Source organism: Rutidosis leptorrhynchoides, chromosome 5 (assembly GCF_046630445.1).
Source record: "Rutidosis leptorrhynchoides isolate AG116_Rl617_1_P2 chromosome 5, CSIRO_AGI_Rlap_v1, whole genome shotgun sequence".
Classification (NCBI taxonomy): domain Eukaryota; kingdom Viridiplantae; phylum Streptophyta; class Magnoliopsida; order Asterales; family Asteraceae; genus Rutidosis; species Rutidosis leptorrhynchoides.
Genome location: NC_092337.1, coordinates 433,707,418 through 433,723,346, shown reverse-complemented (window position 1 = coordinate 433,723,346; position 15,929 = coordinate 433,707,418).

Genomic DNA, 15,929 nt, shown 5'->3' with positions numbered 1-15,929 from the left:
CCCCCCCCTCTACAATACTCCTGTTGTTATCAAGGGACCAACAGGTATTGATCGGGGGTATTGTTCGTGAATCAAAGGTCAACCTTACATTTATCATTTCCGTTGCGTCTGCATACTTTTCCTGCAATATTGAACCACAATATTGATACGTGAGTTTTCATAGCTCCCTTTTTATATATATTTTTGGGCTGAGAATACATGCGTATTTTATATCTGTTTTACGAAATGGACACAAGTACTAAAAACATATTCTACGTTGAGTTGTACCACTTTGCATATTTTCCCTAATAGCTTAGTAACTAATATTTACATTTTGTAAGAGCATGTAAGCGTGAATCCTATTGATAGATGATAATGCTAAAAACGAACATATATTTCATAGCATTATTCCTCAAGAAAGACAAGCTTTTAGTTGCAATTGTTCTATTTACAAGTGATATTCGTTTAAATAATAAAAGGTGAAGACAAAAGACAGATTCGACGAATTGAAGACGCAAACGACCAAAAAGCTCAAAAGTACAAAAGACAATCAAAGAGGTTCCAATTATTGATAAGAAACGTCTCGAAATTACAAGAGTGCAAAATTCAAAACGCAAAGTACAAGATATTAAATTGTACGCAAGGACGTTCGAAAATCCGGAACCGAGACCGGAGTCAACTCTCAATGCTCGACGCAACGGACTAAAAATTACAAGTCAACTATGCACATAAATATAATATAATATTTAAATAATTCTTATAATTATTTAATATATTATATTATTTATAAAACGTCGGCACAAGGAAACAAGCAACATGTGAACTCTCCCAGCTGGCCATGCGATCGCATGGCCAGGAAGAAGAAAGTCCATGCGATCGCATGGCATGAAAAGTCAGGCCACATCTCCTATAAAATCGAGTTTTGGTGAACCAAAAATCCATGCATCAATCTCTCTTCTCTCATATATACGTAAAATATATATAATTTATATTTTAATTTTAATTTTAATTATAATTCTAATAATAAGGGTATGTTAGCGAATGTTGTAAGGGTGTAAGTCGAAATTCTGTCCGTGTAACGCTACGCTATTTTTAATCATTGTAAGTTATGTTCAACCTTTTTATATTAATGTCTCGTAGCTAAGTTATTATTATGCTTATTTAAAACGAAGTAATCATGATGTTGGGCTAATTACTAAAATTGGGTAATTGGGCTTTGTACTATAATTGGGGTTTGGACAAAAGAACGACACTTGTGAAAATTAGACTATGGGCTTTATATTTGTTTAACTAAATGAAAGTTTGTTAATGTTAATATAAAGATTTACAATTGGGCGTCCCTATAAATTACCATATACACTCAATCGGACACGATGGGCGGGGTATTTATATGTACGAATAATCGTTCATTTAACCGGACACGGGAATGGATTAATAGCCACTAGAATAATTAAAACAGGGGTGAAATTACATTCAAGGGTAATTGGTGTAATTGTTAACAAAGTAGTAAAACCTTGGTTTACACGCAGTCGATAACCTGGTGTATTCATTAAACAAAGTATTAAAACCTTGTTACAATTCGAATCCCCAATTAGTTGGAATATTTAACTTCGGGTATAATAATAATTTGACGAGGACACTCGCACTTTATATTTATGACTGATGGACTGTTATGGACAAAAACCAGACGGACAGATTAAATAATCCAGGACAAAGGACAATTAACCCATGGGCATAAAACTAAAATCAACACGTCGAACATCATGATTACAGAAGTTTAAATAAGCATAATTCTTTTATTTCATATTTAATTTCCTTTATTTTATATTTAATTGCACTTCTAATTATCGCATTTTTATTGTTAATTTATTTTATCGCACTTTTAATTATCGTACTCTTTAATTATCGCAAGTTTATTTTATCGCACTTTTATTATTCGCAATTTCATTATTGTTATTTACTTTACGCTTTAATTTAAGTCTTTTATTTATTTAATATTTTACATTAGGTTTTAACTGCGACTAAAGTTTTAAAATCGACAAACCGGTCATTAAACGGTAAAAACCCCCTTTTTATAATAATAATATTACTTATATATATATTTGTATTTTTATAAAAGTAAACTAATATAGCGTTGAGCTTTGTTTAAAGATTTCCCTGTGGAACGAACCGGACTTACTAAAAACTACACTACTTTACGATTAGGTACACTGCCTATAAGTGTTGTAGCAAGGTTTAAGTATATCCATTCTATAAATAAATAAATATCTTGTGTAAAATTGTATCGTATTTAATAGTTTTTCCTAGTAAAATATAAACTATTTCGTATACACCTCGCAAAACATCAAGTATTTTTGGCGCCGCTGCCGGGGAAACGCCGAAGCGAAACGCCACACACAAAAAAAAAAAAAAAAAAATTATTTTTAGTACGTTTTGTAGAAATACGTTTTAAATATTCGAAAATATAAAAATAAAAATAAAAACAAAAATATAAATATTTTTTTTTAGAGTTTGTAAGTTATATAAAAGTTTCTTTATCTGTATTTTATAAAAATATAAGTTTTATTTAATTTATATAAATATATTACATAATTTTATTAAAACAGAAAAAAAAATATATATTAATTCGGCCCGAACACTGTAGCAGCCCAGCTTTTGGCCCGAAACCCTAGCCCATGCGATCGCATGGCTGGGCAACTGAGGACTCATGCGATCGCATGAGCCCATCTGACACGCCAGACTGCAGCCTGCCTGCATTAATTACGGATAATAATAATAATTATAATATTAAAACCCTAATTAGGGTTATATATAATATATATTAATTTAGTTTTTATTATTAATTTGTATTTTTAGTTTAATTAGTTTATTTAAATTGTAAAATTAATAGTTTTATAAAAAAAATAACATAAAAATAATATTTTTATAAAAATTGTACTTTTTACAACTTTTTTATATATTTTTATATTTTGTCCCTTTTTAATCGTTGTAGCATAACTTTTGTATTTTTAGCTCATATTTAATTTTAAACTTAGTTTTTGCTATAGTTATTTTTACTCCTAGATTTTTAGGCTTTGCCGTAGAATTCCTTAAGTGCTTTTTCTTTAGACTAAGATTTAGGTGCTTTAGAATTTTGCGACGCCTTTTTAAGTTTTAGTTTCTTTTTAAGTTATTTCCATTTGGGATTTAGTTTTTCCTGTAAGCCTTAATATTTTTAGACGACCTTTTACTATGTATCAATTATCATTCCAATTAGTAATTTCAATTTGCGATTATAATTTTAAGTTAGTTGTAGTAATAAGGTTAGGTTAGTCAAGTATTTTTAAGTTTTATAAGTTTCTTTTATTTTTTCGTCACCTTTTATTTTTCAACCATTTTTCTTTTTCGACCTTTTTCGACGAGCTCTTTTTCTTTCTTATTTCTCGCTATTCTAGTTTTAGGACATAGATTTTTATTCTACTTCTTATCTAAATTTCTTAAAATTACGAAAATTTATTTTAAGTGGTTAAATTAATAGACATCAAAATTTTCTGGTTCGTAGTAATAGTTGGATTTGTACGTGGACCGGGTTATTGGAGCCAAACAGTCCTCAATTATATTGAGACCAAACGAATCCTGCCCCTCTGCTGCATCTTTTGGCTATTCGAAACGTGAGCAAAATTAGAAAAGTCTATTGATTGGATAACTTATTATAATTTTTCTTTCCTTTTTAAAACTAATAGGATATTCAGTGAATGCACCGAGCAAGACGTTCACCACCTTTTGTACATTCACCACCTGTAACTAGATCAAGACATTTAGCAAATATAACCGCCGTTAATTTTTCTTTAGAATCGTCATCCAGTAGACCAAGTACTTCAGTTCAAATTTTCGATAATCCATTTTTTGAACCCGACCTCACAATTGAGAATCCGGAGAATATTCAGGAACGGTTCGTAGATCCTGAACCATTAAACTTTCCTCCGGAGCCACCAATAATTCAAACAGAGATTGTTGAGGAACGAACCATTAAATCAGAATCATCTAGTGATACCGATTCAACAAATTCAATTATGGAGAATCTGGAACCTCTAAGTATGGAAGACCGAATGAGAGCTAAACGCACTGGCCAAGGTCACGCAATTACTCATCCTGACATTAATGCGCCAGATTATGAAATCAAAGGACAAATTCTACATATGGTGACTAATCAATGCCAATTTAGTGGTGCGCCGAAGGAAGATCCAAATGAACATCTACGTACCTTTAATAGGATCTGCACACTATTTAAAATCCGAGAAGTGGAGGATGAACAGATATATCTCATGTTATTTCCCTGGACTTTAAAGGGAGAAGCCAAAGATTGGTTGGAATCGTTACCTGAAGGGGCGATTGATACATGGGATGTTTTAGTTGACAAATTTCTTAAACAATTCTTTCCTGCATCTAAAGCTGTAAGACTTCAAGCAGAAATTGTTACGTTCACGCAGAAACCAAATGAAACTCTATATGAGGCGTGGACAAGATATGGAAAGTTGTTAAGAGGATGTCCGCAACATGGTTTAGACACCTGTCAAATAGTACAAATATTCTACCAAGGATGCGACATCACTACAAGGAAAGACATAGATATAGCAGCTGGTGGTTCTATTATGAAGAAAACCGAAACTGATGCTTACAAAATTATTGATAACACTGCTTCCCACTCACATGAGTGGCACCAAGAAAAAGATATCATTAGATCATCTAAAGCAGCTAGAGCCGATTCTAGCCATGACTTAGATTCCATTTCCGCAAAGATAGATGCTGTGGAGAGACGAATGGAAAAGATGACTAAAGATATTCACTCAATACGAATTAGTTGTGAGCAGTGTGGAGGACCACATTTGACAAAAGATTGTCTCAGTATTGAATTAACAATGGAACAAAAAGAGAATATTTCATACATAAACCAAAGGCCTGGAAATAATTATCAGAGTAATTATCAACCGCCAAGACCGATTTACAATCAAAACCAGAATTATAACCGAAATATTCCATACAACAACCAACAAGGTCCTAGCAATCAACAAGTATCCAATAATACTTACAACCAGCAAAGACCGAATTTTCAAAACAAACCACCACAACAAACCGATGATAAAAAGCCGAATTTAGAAGATATGATGACGAAGCTAGTTGAAACTCAAACACAGTTTTTCACATCTCAGAAACAAACCAATGAACAAAATGCTCAAGCATTTAGAAATCAACAAGCTTCTATTCAAAATCTGGAACAAGAAGTAAGTAACCTAGCAAGGTTAATAGGTGAAAGAAAATCGGGAAGTCTACCTAGTGATACAAACGCTAACCCCCGGAATGAAACAGCTAAAGCCATAACCACAAGAAGTGGTACAACACTTAAACCACCTGAAATACCTGTAACTTCTGATGAAACTATTCCTACTCCACAAGAACCACAACCTGATCAAGATAAGGAAAAAGAACCGGTAGTTGAAAAAGTTAATGAAGATAACACAGTTAAGGATAAACCTTATGTTAAACCATACCAACCACCACTTCCTTACCCGAGTAAAATGAAGAAAGAGAAACTTGAAGCCGAGCAATCCAAATTTTTGGATATGTTTAAACAGATAAATGTAAATCTTCCTTTCATTGATGTGATTTCAGGAATGCCTAGATTTGCTAAATTCTTGAAAGATCTAATCTCAAATAGAAAGAAAATGGAAGAACTCTCGGCTGTTACTATGAATGCTAATTGTTCAGCAGTGCTGTTGAATAAGATACCAGAAAAACTATCTGATCCAGGAAGTTTCACAATTCCATGTTTTCTGGGTAGTCTTAGTTCAATAGAAGCATTGGCAGACTTAGGTGCTAGTATAAATCTAATGCCGTATTCACTATACACTAAACTAGACCTTGGAGAATTGAAACCAACAAGAATAAGCATACAACTAGCCGATAGATCAATAAAATATCCTAGAGGGATAATGGAGAACATGCTAGTTAAAGTTGGTACTTTAGTATTTCCAGTAGATTTTGTTGTTTTGGACATGGAAGAAGATTCTCAAGTTCCTCTCATATTAGGAAGACCATTCTTAAACACGGCTAAAGCAATGATAGACGTGTTCGGTAAGAAACTGACCCTAAGTATAGAGGATGAGAGTGTTACCTTTTCAGTTGATAGAGCAATGCAACAACCACAATCTGCAGATGATACATGTTATTATATTCAAACTATAGATGCACATGCAGAATTATTAGAAGAATTTCCAGAATTACAAGGAACAGGAGAATGTTCTTTAGGAGAAGGTAATGAACCAATTGATGAAGCTGAAATGTTAGCTACACTTATAGCTAATGGATATGAACCAACAACAGAAGAAATTCAAATGCTAAAAGAAGAAGACAGATATCGATATAAATCATCGATAGAAGAACCTCCGAAATTAGAGTTAAAGCCACTTCCAAACCATTTGGAATACGCTTATTTACATGGTGAATCTGAATTACCTGTAATAATATCATCTTCTCTTACTGAAAATGAGAAATCACAACTCATTTCTGTGTTGAAAGCTCATAAACCAGCCATTGCATGGAAGATTCATGATATTAAAGGAATAAGTCCTTCGTATTGCAAGCATAAAATCCTTATGGAAGAAGGTCATAAAACGTATGTGCAACGCCAACGAAGACTAAATCCTAATATGCAAGATGTAGTTAAGAAAGAGATTATTAAACTGCTAGATGCAGGTTTAATTTATTCAATCTCTGATAGTCCATGGGTAAGCCCAGTTCAATGCGTGCCTAAGAAGGGTGGCATGACTGTCATTACAAATGAGAAAAATGAGCTTATTCCTACTAGGACTGTAACATGATGGCGTGTATGTATTGATTATAGAAAATTAAATGACGCCACCAGAAAAGATCACTTTCCCTTACCTTTCATAGATCAAATGTTGGAAAGATTAGCCGGAAATAGTTACTATTGTTTTCTAGATGGATTTTCCGGATATTTTCAAATTCCAATAGCACCCGAGGACCAAGAGAAAACCACATTCACGTGCCCTTATGGTACTTTTTCTTACAAACGCATGCCATTTGGACTTTGTAACGCCCCTGCAACCTTTCAAAGGTGTATGATGGCGATTTTTCACGACATGATAGAAGAATGCATGGAAGTATTCATGGATGACTTTTCAGTCTTCGGTGATACATTTAAATCATGTCTAGTTAATCTGGAACGAATGTTAATTAGATGCGAAAAATCAAATCTAGTACTTAATTGGGAGAAATGCCATTTCATGGTTAAAGAAGGCATCGTTCTTGGACATAAAATTTCAAAAGAAGGAATTGAAGTGGATAGAGCTAAAGTAGATGTAATTGCTAAACTTCCACATCCCACAAATGTTAGAGGAGTTAGGAGTTTTCTAGGGCATGCCGGTTTTTACCGACGTTTCATAAAAGATTTTTCTAAAATTGCCACTCCTATGAATAAACTCCTAGAAAAGGATGCGCCATTCATCTTTTCAGATGAGTGTATCAAATCTTTTAATATTCTTAAAGAGAAACTCACTAATGCACCAATCATGATAACACCAAATTGGAATCTACCATTTGAACTAATGTGCGATGCAAGTGATTTTGCAATGGGAGCCGTTTTAGGACAAAGGATTGAAAAACGATTTCAACCTATATATTATGCTAGTAAGACATTACAAGGAGCACAAACGAACTATACAACTACTGAAAAAGAACTCCTTGCTATTGTCTTTGCTTTTGACAAATTTCGATCATATCTCGTTCTAGCAAAAACGGTGGTCTATACCGACCATTCTGCTCTTAGATACCTATTTTCAAAACAAGATGCTAAACCAAGATTAATCCGTTGGATCTTACTCTTACAAGAGTTTGATATTGAAATCCGAGATAAAAGAGGAGCAGAAAATCTCGCCGCTGATCATCTTTCTCGTCTTGAAAATCCCGAATTAGAAGTTCTAAATGAATCGGCCATACAAGACAACTTTCCTGATGAATATCTATTGAAGATAGATTATAAAGAAATCCCATGGTTTGCAGACTATGCAAACTACTTAGTTTGTGGATTCCTTGAAAAAGGATTATCGTACCAAAGACGAAAGAAATTCTTCAGTGATATAAAACACTATTTCTGGGAAGATCCACATTTGTTTAAAAGTTGTCCCGATGGAATAATACGCCGATGTGTATTTGGAGATGAAGCTAGTAAAATATTAAACCATTGTCACACAGGACCAACAGGAGGGCATTATGGGCCTCAACTAACAGCAAGAAAAGTTTATGAAGCTGGATTCTATTGGCCTACAATTTACAAAGACGCACACCTTCTTTGCAAATCCTGTGATGCATGTCAAAGGGCCGGAAAAATAAGTCAACGTGATGAAATGCCACAAAATGTCATCCAAGTATGTGAAGTATTTGACATTTGGGGTATTGACTTTATGGGTCCATTTCCAAAATCTCATAATAATCTATATATACTCGTAGCCATTGATTATGTATCTAAATGGGCGGAAGCACAAGCTCTCCCAACTAACGATGCACGAGTTGTAGTCAACTTTTTAAAACATCTTTTTGCAAGGTTTGGAACACCGAAAGCTTTAATAAGTGATCGGGGTACTCATTTCTGTAATAATCAACTTGAGAAAGTTCTTAAAAGATATGGAGTAACTCATAAAATCTCCACCGCATATCATCCACAAACAAGTGGACAAGTTGAAAATACCAACCGAGCTTTAAAACGGATTCTAGAGAAAACCGTAGGATCAAATCCGAAGGAATGGTCCATTAAATTGGAGGATGCACTCTGGGCTTTTAGAACAGCCTACAAAACTCCAATTGGAACCACACCTTTTAGACTTGTTTATGGAAAAGCATGTCATCTTCCAGTAGAAATTGAACACAAAGCATTTTGGGCTTTGAAAACATGTAATCTTGATTTACATGAAGCCGGACGTCTACTATTAAGTCAACTAAACGAATTAGAAGAATTAAGACATGAAGCATACGAAAATTCGTTAATCTATAAGGAAAGAACGAAGAAATGGCATGATAAAAAAATCAGAAGTTCAAAAGAATTTAAAGAAGGAGACAGAGTTCTTCTTTTCAATTCACGATTCAAGCTATTTCCTGGAAAATTGAAATCAAGATGGTCTGGACCATTCATAGTCAAAAGAGTTTTCCCATACGGAACGATAGAATTGATAAATTCAAATGGGATTGAATTTAAAGTTAATGGTCACAGAGTTAAACATTACATACATGGTCCGATGGAAGTCGACAACGAAGTTAATCACAATTTCGACACCACAGCTAACTAAGTGTGGGGAGAATCAAGTCTTTAAAGGATAATATGTATTTCTGTTAGAGTTAGATTGTCTGTTTTCGTGTAGTTCTCGAAAATGGAACCCGAATGGTCTTTCCCTAGCAGACCCTAAAGAACTAGTCTTCTCCCCCCATTCTGAATTTTTATTTTTTTTAGGTTTTTACAAAATGAAGACTGCCTGTGAACTAAACCATGGTCTAATGCTACACGCTTTGATCACTAAACGTAATAATGACATACTCCCGAGTGAATTAGTATCAGTAATCAGAGAAAGAATGGACGGAGTTAGAAAAGAATCCAGATGCGAAGATAATAAGTTACAATTTGGTAAAGGAAAATCAAAATCCGCAGCGAAAAGAAGAGCACGACACCTAGAAAGATGTCACAAATGCGGAAAATGGTCACATGGAGGTAAATGTTCAAATAATCAAACCTATTCAAATACCGAATTTGTTACTTTATGCAGAGACGGACCGTTCATATGTTTAGAAGAAAAGACACTGAATGCTCGAGGTTACGCTTATGTAGCTATGGAAAACCTATTAAACCGACTATCTTATGAATGGAATAGATCATATAACTAAGAAATCTATTTCACAGGTATGTCTGTACAGTTTTTATTTTTATTTTTATTTTTAACCTTTTGATAATAAACGCTAATTTGTTCGCTAAAAAGTATTAAATTGGTATTAAATAAAATTAGGTTTGGCGACCGAAATTATTGATATCATTCAAAAATTTATTACATCACTGCGAAATTTAACGTTTATTCTTAAGGTATAAATATCTTTAATCAATCAACCCAAAATATTTCAAAAATTCGTCATGAGTTAAATTAGGTCTTGGAACCGAAATTACTTTACCGAAAAGAGGGGCGCATATTTTTGATAATATTTGATTGATTAAAGTGGGATAAAAAGCCAAAAAAATTTTTAATTTTATTTTTACCATGTTTTTAAAATAAATATTTAAATCTTAAATTAATATTGTAAACTTTGTAAAAATAATATTTTTAAAATTGTAAATATTTGAATTTTTAAATTAAGTCTGGTGTGAATTTTTAATTTTTAAAATATGAATTTTTAATTTTATGCATTTCAAATTTTAAGTTTGGTGTGATTTTTTTAATATTAATTTTGAATTTTATATTTATTTTGTGTGAATTTAAAAACAAAAATTTACTTTATCTCATTAAGTTAAAAATATGATTTTTAAAATTCGTCGTAAGTTGAAGACTAGGTCTTTGAACCGAAATTGCTTTACCCAAGGGAGGGACGAGAACTTTTATTATCATTATTTTTAATCTTATTGAATTAAAGTATGCCAAAAACATTAAAAAATCCAAAAATCTTTACTTTTAAAAACAGCGCTTTGATTTGACAAATTTTAAAATTTTGTCGAGGGACAGACTAGGACAACGATCCGAAACGCCCTCGCTCCTAAAGGAAACCAAATTTTTAAAATTTAAATAATTATAAGTTTTATAAAGTATAAGGTTTTATAAAAAAAAAAAAAAAAAAAAAAAAAAAAGGCTGAAAACACTGTAGCCGGCACCCCATGCGATCGCATGTGGTTTGCACTTGGAACCCATGCGATCGCATGGGGACCAAATGCTGGTCAGGAACAAATACAGCAGAGGGTCTGTTCTTCACACAAAACACACACATACACCCGAAACTCACCCAAAAATTCTCCAATTTTCGCCATTTTTCCACTGTAATTCGTCATTTTTCTTGCTCTAATCATGCCTAGATTCTCATTCTTCAGCAAATTGGTAAAAATTACACTCCTAAACTCTATAAATTCCTAGTTTTTGTGATAATTATCAATTATTTTACCTAATACAATTTTGTTAATTTCTAGTGTAATTAGTGTTAAATTGTTAGTATTTTATGCATGTATAACCTAGATTGATGCTATTTAACATGATTTGAAGCCAAAAACTTCAAAAATTTTAGAAATCTAGGGTTTGTGTTCTTGAGCAATTTGGGGCTTTTTGATATAAACAGGTTATGGCCGATTTTTGTCATGAATTATTGCCAAATTGAGTAGTGTAACATGTTTAGATAGTTAAATGATCAAAACAATGATCCTAAACATGATTTTTAGAGATTAAAGTGGACTTTTTAAGTCCAAAATTCATGAACTTGATTAATTTGATATATTTGCCATTTGAGACTTGTTAAATTATTAGTAATGAATATTTTGACATGTTATTTGAGTTAAATGCTTATGAATTTTGTATACATTTTCATATGTGCTTATTTGAAAAGTGTAGAATTGTGAAAAATTGTGAAAATGTGTATAAGTTTAATTTTGATTTAACATGTTATAGTGATTGTTTTAAGTTGTTATTTTGCTAACACTAATGCATATTTGGATGCACAATTTTTGTGTTTAATGTGTTTTACAGAGAGCCGATACTGGAGGTTCAGGAGCATCATCATCTAGACGACCAGCACCAGCACCAGAACCAGAACCAGAAATGCAACACGAACAAGAACCACAACAGGAACAACAACAGCCTGATCAGCACATACCTTATTATGATCCTGTACAGTTTGTTGATGAATTCATAGTATTCCCAATGAGGCCGCCAGTAGAATTCCCAACGATTCCTGAGCACACTCTACATCCTAATCTGAGATTTGATAGAAGATGGAGAGATTACGAGACATATCAAAGGAACAAATTCAAATTGGTAACAAAAAATGTAGAGGTGCCAAGGGTAATTGATTGGGCCCCTTTGGAAACGGTCCATCTAGCTGACCGTGTTAGACAGCTTTTAGTTCAAAGGTATGGCAGTTCTTCTTTTACAGATTGGGAACGTCTTTTCACCATTCGTAGACCTGTATATAAGGAATGGTGTGTTGAGTTGATGAGTACTGTATCACTTGATACAAATATAGTTAGGATAGATGATAGAAGATTTCTTAGGTTTATCCTTGGCGGTAGGATGTACAGAATGTCCATGCTGGACATGGCCAGGGCCTTACAGATTTATACTCCTGGTGAGTTGCTATTACCCGATTGTACAAACTTGATTCATTATGGTGAACGGGTAGATAGTAACTTTGACGCTGACGCCATTTGGAGGCGTATGTCACATTTTGATGTTTTTACACGAGCAGGAGGACACTCCTATACACATATTGACAGAGCCGAGCTTCGTATTATTCATAGATTTTTGGCCAACTCGATTACACAAAGAGGTCATAATAAAGAAAAAATTACCTTATATGATTTATTCTACCTAAAGTGTATTCGGGATCCTAGAAGCTTTGTCAATATCCCTTACTGTGTTGCTTTTTATTTATCTAAAATGGTAGAGGGAATGCAGGACGGGAGTATAATAGGAGGAGGTATTTTTGTTACTCTCATTGGAGAGTATTTAGGTGTTGATAGGAACCAAGGGGGTCCATTACAGATTTGTAGAGAACAGGTTGAGCCCTTAGGATTGAAAGTTTATGTGGGTGCTAAGGTATTGAAAAGTAGACGTAACCAGGCAGTACCCTATGAGGGATCTCATCCTCAGGTAGAGAGAGGCTCAGACGAGGAAATGGAGGAGGCGGAAGACATTAGGGATGTCTTTCGAGATGCTATTCTTGACGTCCACGTTCGTATAGATGAGGAAGCAATGACGAACGCGGCAAGACATAGTATGTATGAGCAGTGGAACTCCGAGCGAGTATACGAGGATTATAGGCGACGCCAACACGATAGCTGGTTAGTTCATCAGCACCAAATCATGAGCCAGCTATCATATCAGGTACCAAATAACTATGTACCTACTCGACCTGCTCATTTTCCGCCACATAGCCCCGATATCCGACCACCCTTTAACCGGTATGACTATAACCAAGCCTATCAGAACACCTATAACCAACAATGGAACCCACCCGATGAGATGAACTGGAACCCCTATCCAGACTGATTTAGTTCCAATTGGTTATTTTTATGATTTTTATGTTTTTATCTTTTGACTTTTTCATGTTTAAACTATTGTTATTGGATAAATTTGTGTAATTTTTATTATTTTATTATTATTGTGTACTAATATTTCATATTTAGAATTTGAAAGTGGGATATTAAGTCCCATTTCAAATTGCCATGCACGATTATACTTGTATGTATGTATATTGTTGATTGTTCAAAACAGGGTAAAACAGCGCATTTTCAAAGACTGGCATTAAGTTCAGCAAAAGCTACTAATTTTGACGACAAGATGACAAATAAATGTGATGTCACAACTGACGGAATGAATAAATGATGTGCACCATTTATCATTCAGCAAACAAACGCCAATATATTTGGAAACTTTGGTAAAATTTAATCATTTTCACACAAATCACCCTCAATAATTTAAATTGTTACTGATTTCTTGCAAATGAGGGCATTGCAAGATCTTAAGTGTGGGAAGGAGTTAAATTCTTTCGGATTTTAAAATTTTTATTTTATACACTTGGTTACCATTAAAAATACTAGTAAAGCAGTAGTTGTATTAGAATCTAGTGCTCTCTGATAATAAAGAACAGCCCTGGTCTTATATACTGACTACCCAATTCTAGTATAATTTTTCAAAATTTTCAATTAAATGAATTCAAAATCATGTTTATACATATTTATGAACGATAAAACTAGGTTTTAACACCGAAATTATTGTTACCTCGGAAAGGACATAAATTGAGAAACAAACTAAAATGTTAAAATTCATTTAAAATGGAATAGAGGACGATAAAAAGGAAAATAAAAGCCAAGTGTGGGAAAATTTACCAAGTTATCTTAAACATATGTCACATATATCTGTAACAAATAACTGAAAATACTTTTGCTTTGGACTAAACTAAACTGTTTTTACCCGATGAAAGAAAAGAAGAGATGGATCTACATGATGAATCAATTCCATCATTAAAAGGAAGTAAAGTCTTCCGAAAAAGAAACGCGCTTCTTGATTTAGGTCATGAAGTTGTCGTCCAGATCAGCTGTAGGTTGAAGAAAAATCTAGAAAAGTCATCACTAAAATCAGCAGGAAATCCACGGACCTCAGCATTAAACAGGGTCGCCAAGTGGTCAGATTTATCCTAACCATGAGAAGGATTTATCTCGTACAATGGGGGGCACCATGCAAATTAGCTGGACAAGACTAATGAATCAGATCCCCAGAAAGGATAATCTCCTTTTAAAGATTAAAAATCAGCTTTTAAGACTGATATTACTCAATCCTTGAGATTGACTTTAAAGATTGAGAATTACAAACTCATGGAATTCGATGATATCTAAACTCGAGCTTGAACGAGAAAATATTTTGATCAAAATTACAAACCAATTTGTTTTCTAAAAACCCTATTTTCAATGCGTTCATTACCATTGAACGTAAAATCCTAGGAATTCACCTGGAATTCATTAGGTCACCTGAACTAAATCGGGTGTCAACCGTAAGAACGGTGGTTGCATAGCATGGTCAAAGACAGGACCTTGTGCCAGACCGAAAAATTATAAGGGTGAGCTTTACTATTGCTCCTACAAAGGATAGTAATTGCGTCCGACACGTTATAGACCATAATTAAAAGCATGTCAGGGGACATTGCCTTAACAGTTGCTTGTTCAACGCTTTCCTTTACAACCGGACGGTAGTTTACCGAAAGGTAATATACGGGACAAGTAAACTGGACGTGTTGCTTTCCAAATACAAGGTTAGCAAGTAGGTGACACAAAACCATAAGTTTTGAGCTAAAATTTTCAAATCTGAAACCCACCAAACCCACAAAAATATTTTGCAAACACCGGTAAAGGGTTATTCCGGAAAACTTATCTAGGGTAAAAACTAGATTTCAAAAGATCAAATGTTTTCATAAAGATCCAATTTTCTTAATGGATCTAAATTTTTATAGTCATGTGGGACTGTAAACCATATCGTTACTACCATTGTTTATACCGCCGTATAGAAATCACTAATGTACAAAGTGTGAAGAATAAAGAAGTGATTCTAGTATTTCAAGACGATATTGCTTGAGGACAAGCAACGCTCAAGTGTGGGAATATTTGATAATGCTAAAAACGAACATATATTTCATAGCATTATTCCTCAAGAAAGACAAGCTTTTAGTTGCAATTGTTCTATTTACAAATGATATTCGTTTAAATAATAAAAGGTGAAGACAAAAGACAGATTCGACGAATTGAAGACGCAAACGACCAAAAAGCTCAAAAGTACAAAAGACAATCAAAGAGGTTCCAATTATTGATAAGAAACGTCTCGAAATTACAAGAGTACAAAATTCAAAACGCAAAGTACAAGATATTAAATTGTACGCAAGGACGTTCGAAAATCCGGAACCGAGACCGGAGTCAACTCTCAATGCTCGACGCAACGGACTAAAAATTACAAGTCAACTATGCACATAAATATAATATAATATTTAAATAATTCTTATAATTATTTAATATATTATATTATTTATAAAACGTCGGCACAAGGAAACAAGCAACATGTGAACTCTCCCAGCTGGCCATGCGATTGCATGGCCAGGAAGAAGAAAGTCCATGCGATCGCATGGCATGAAAAGTCAGGCCACATCTCCTATAAAATCGAGTTTTGGTGAACCAA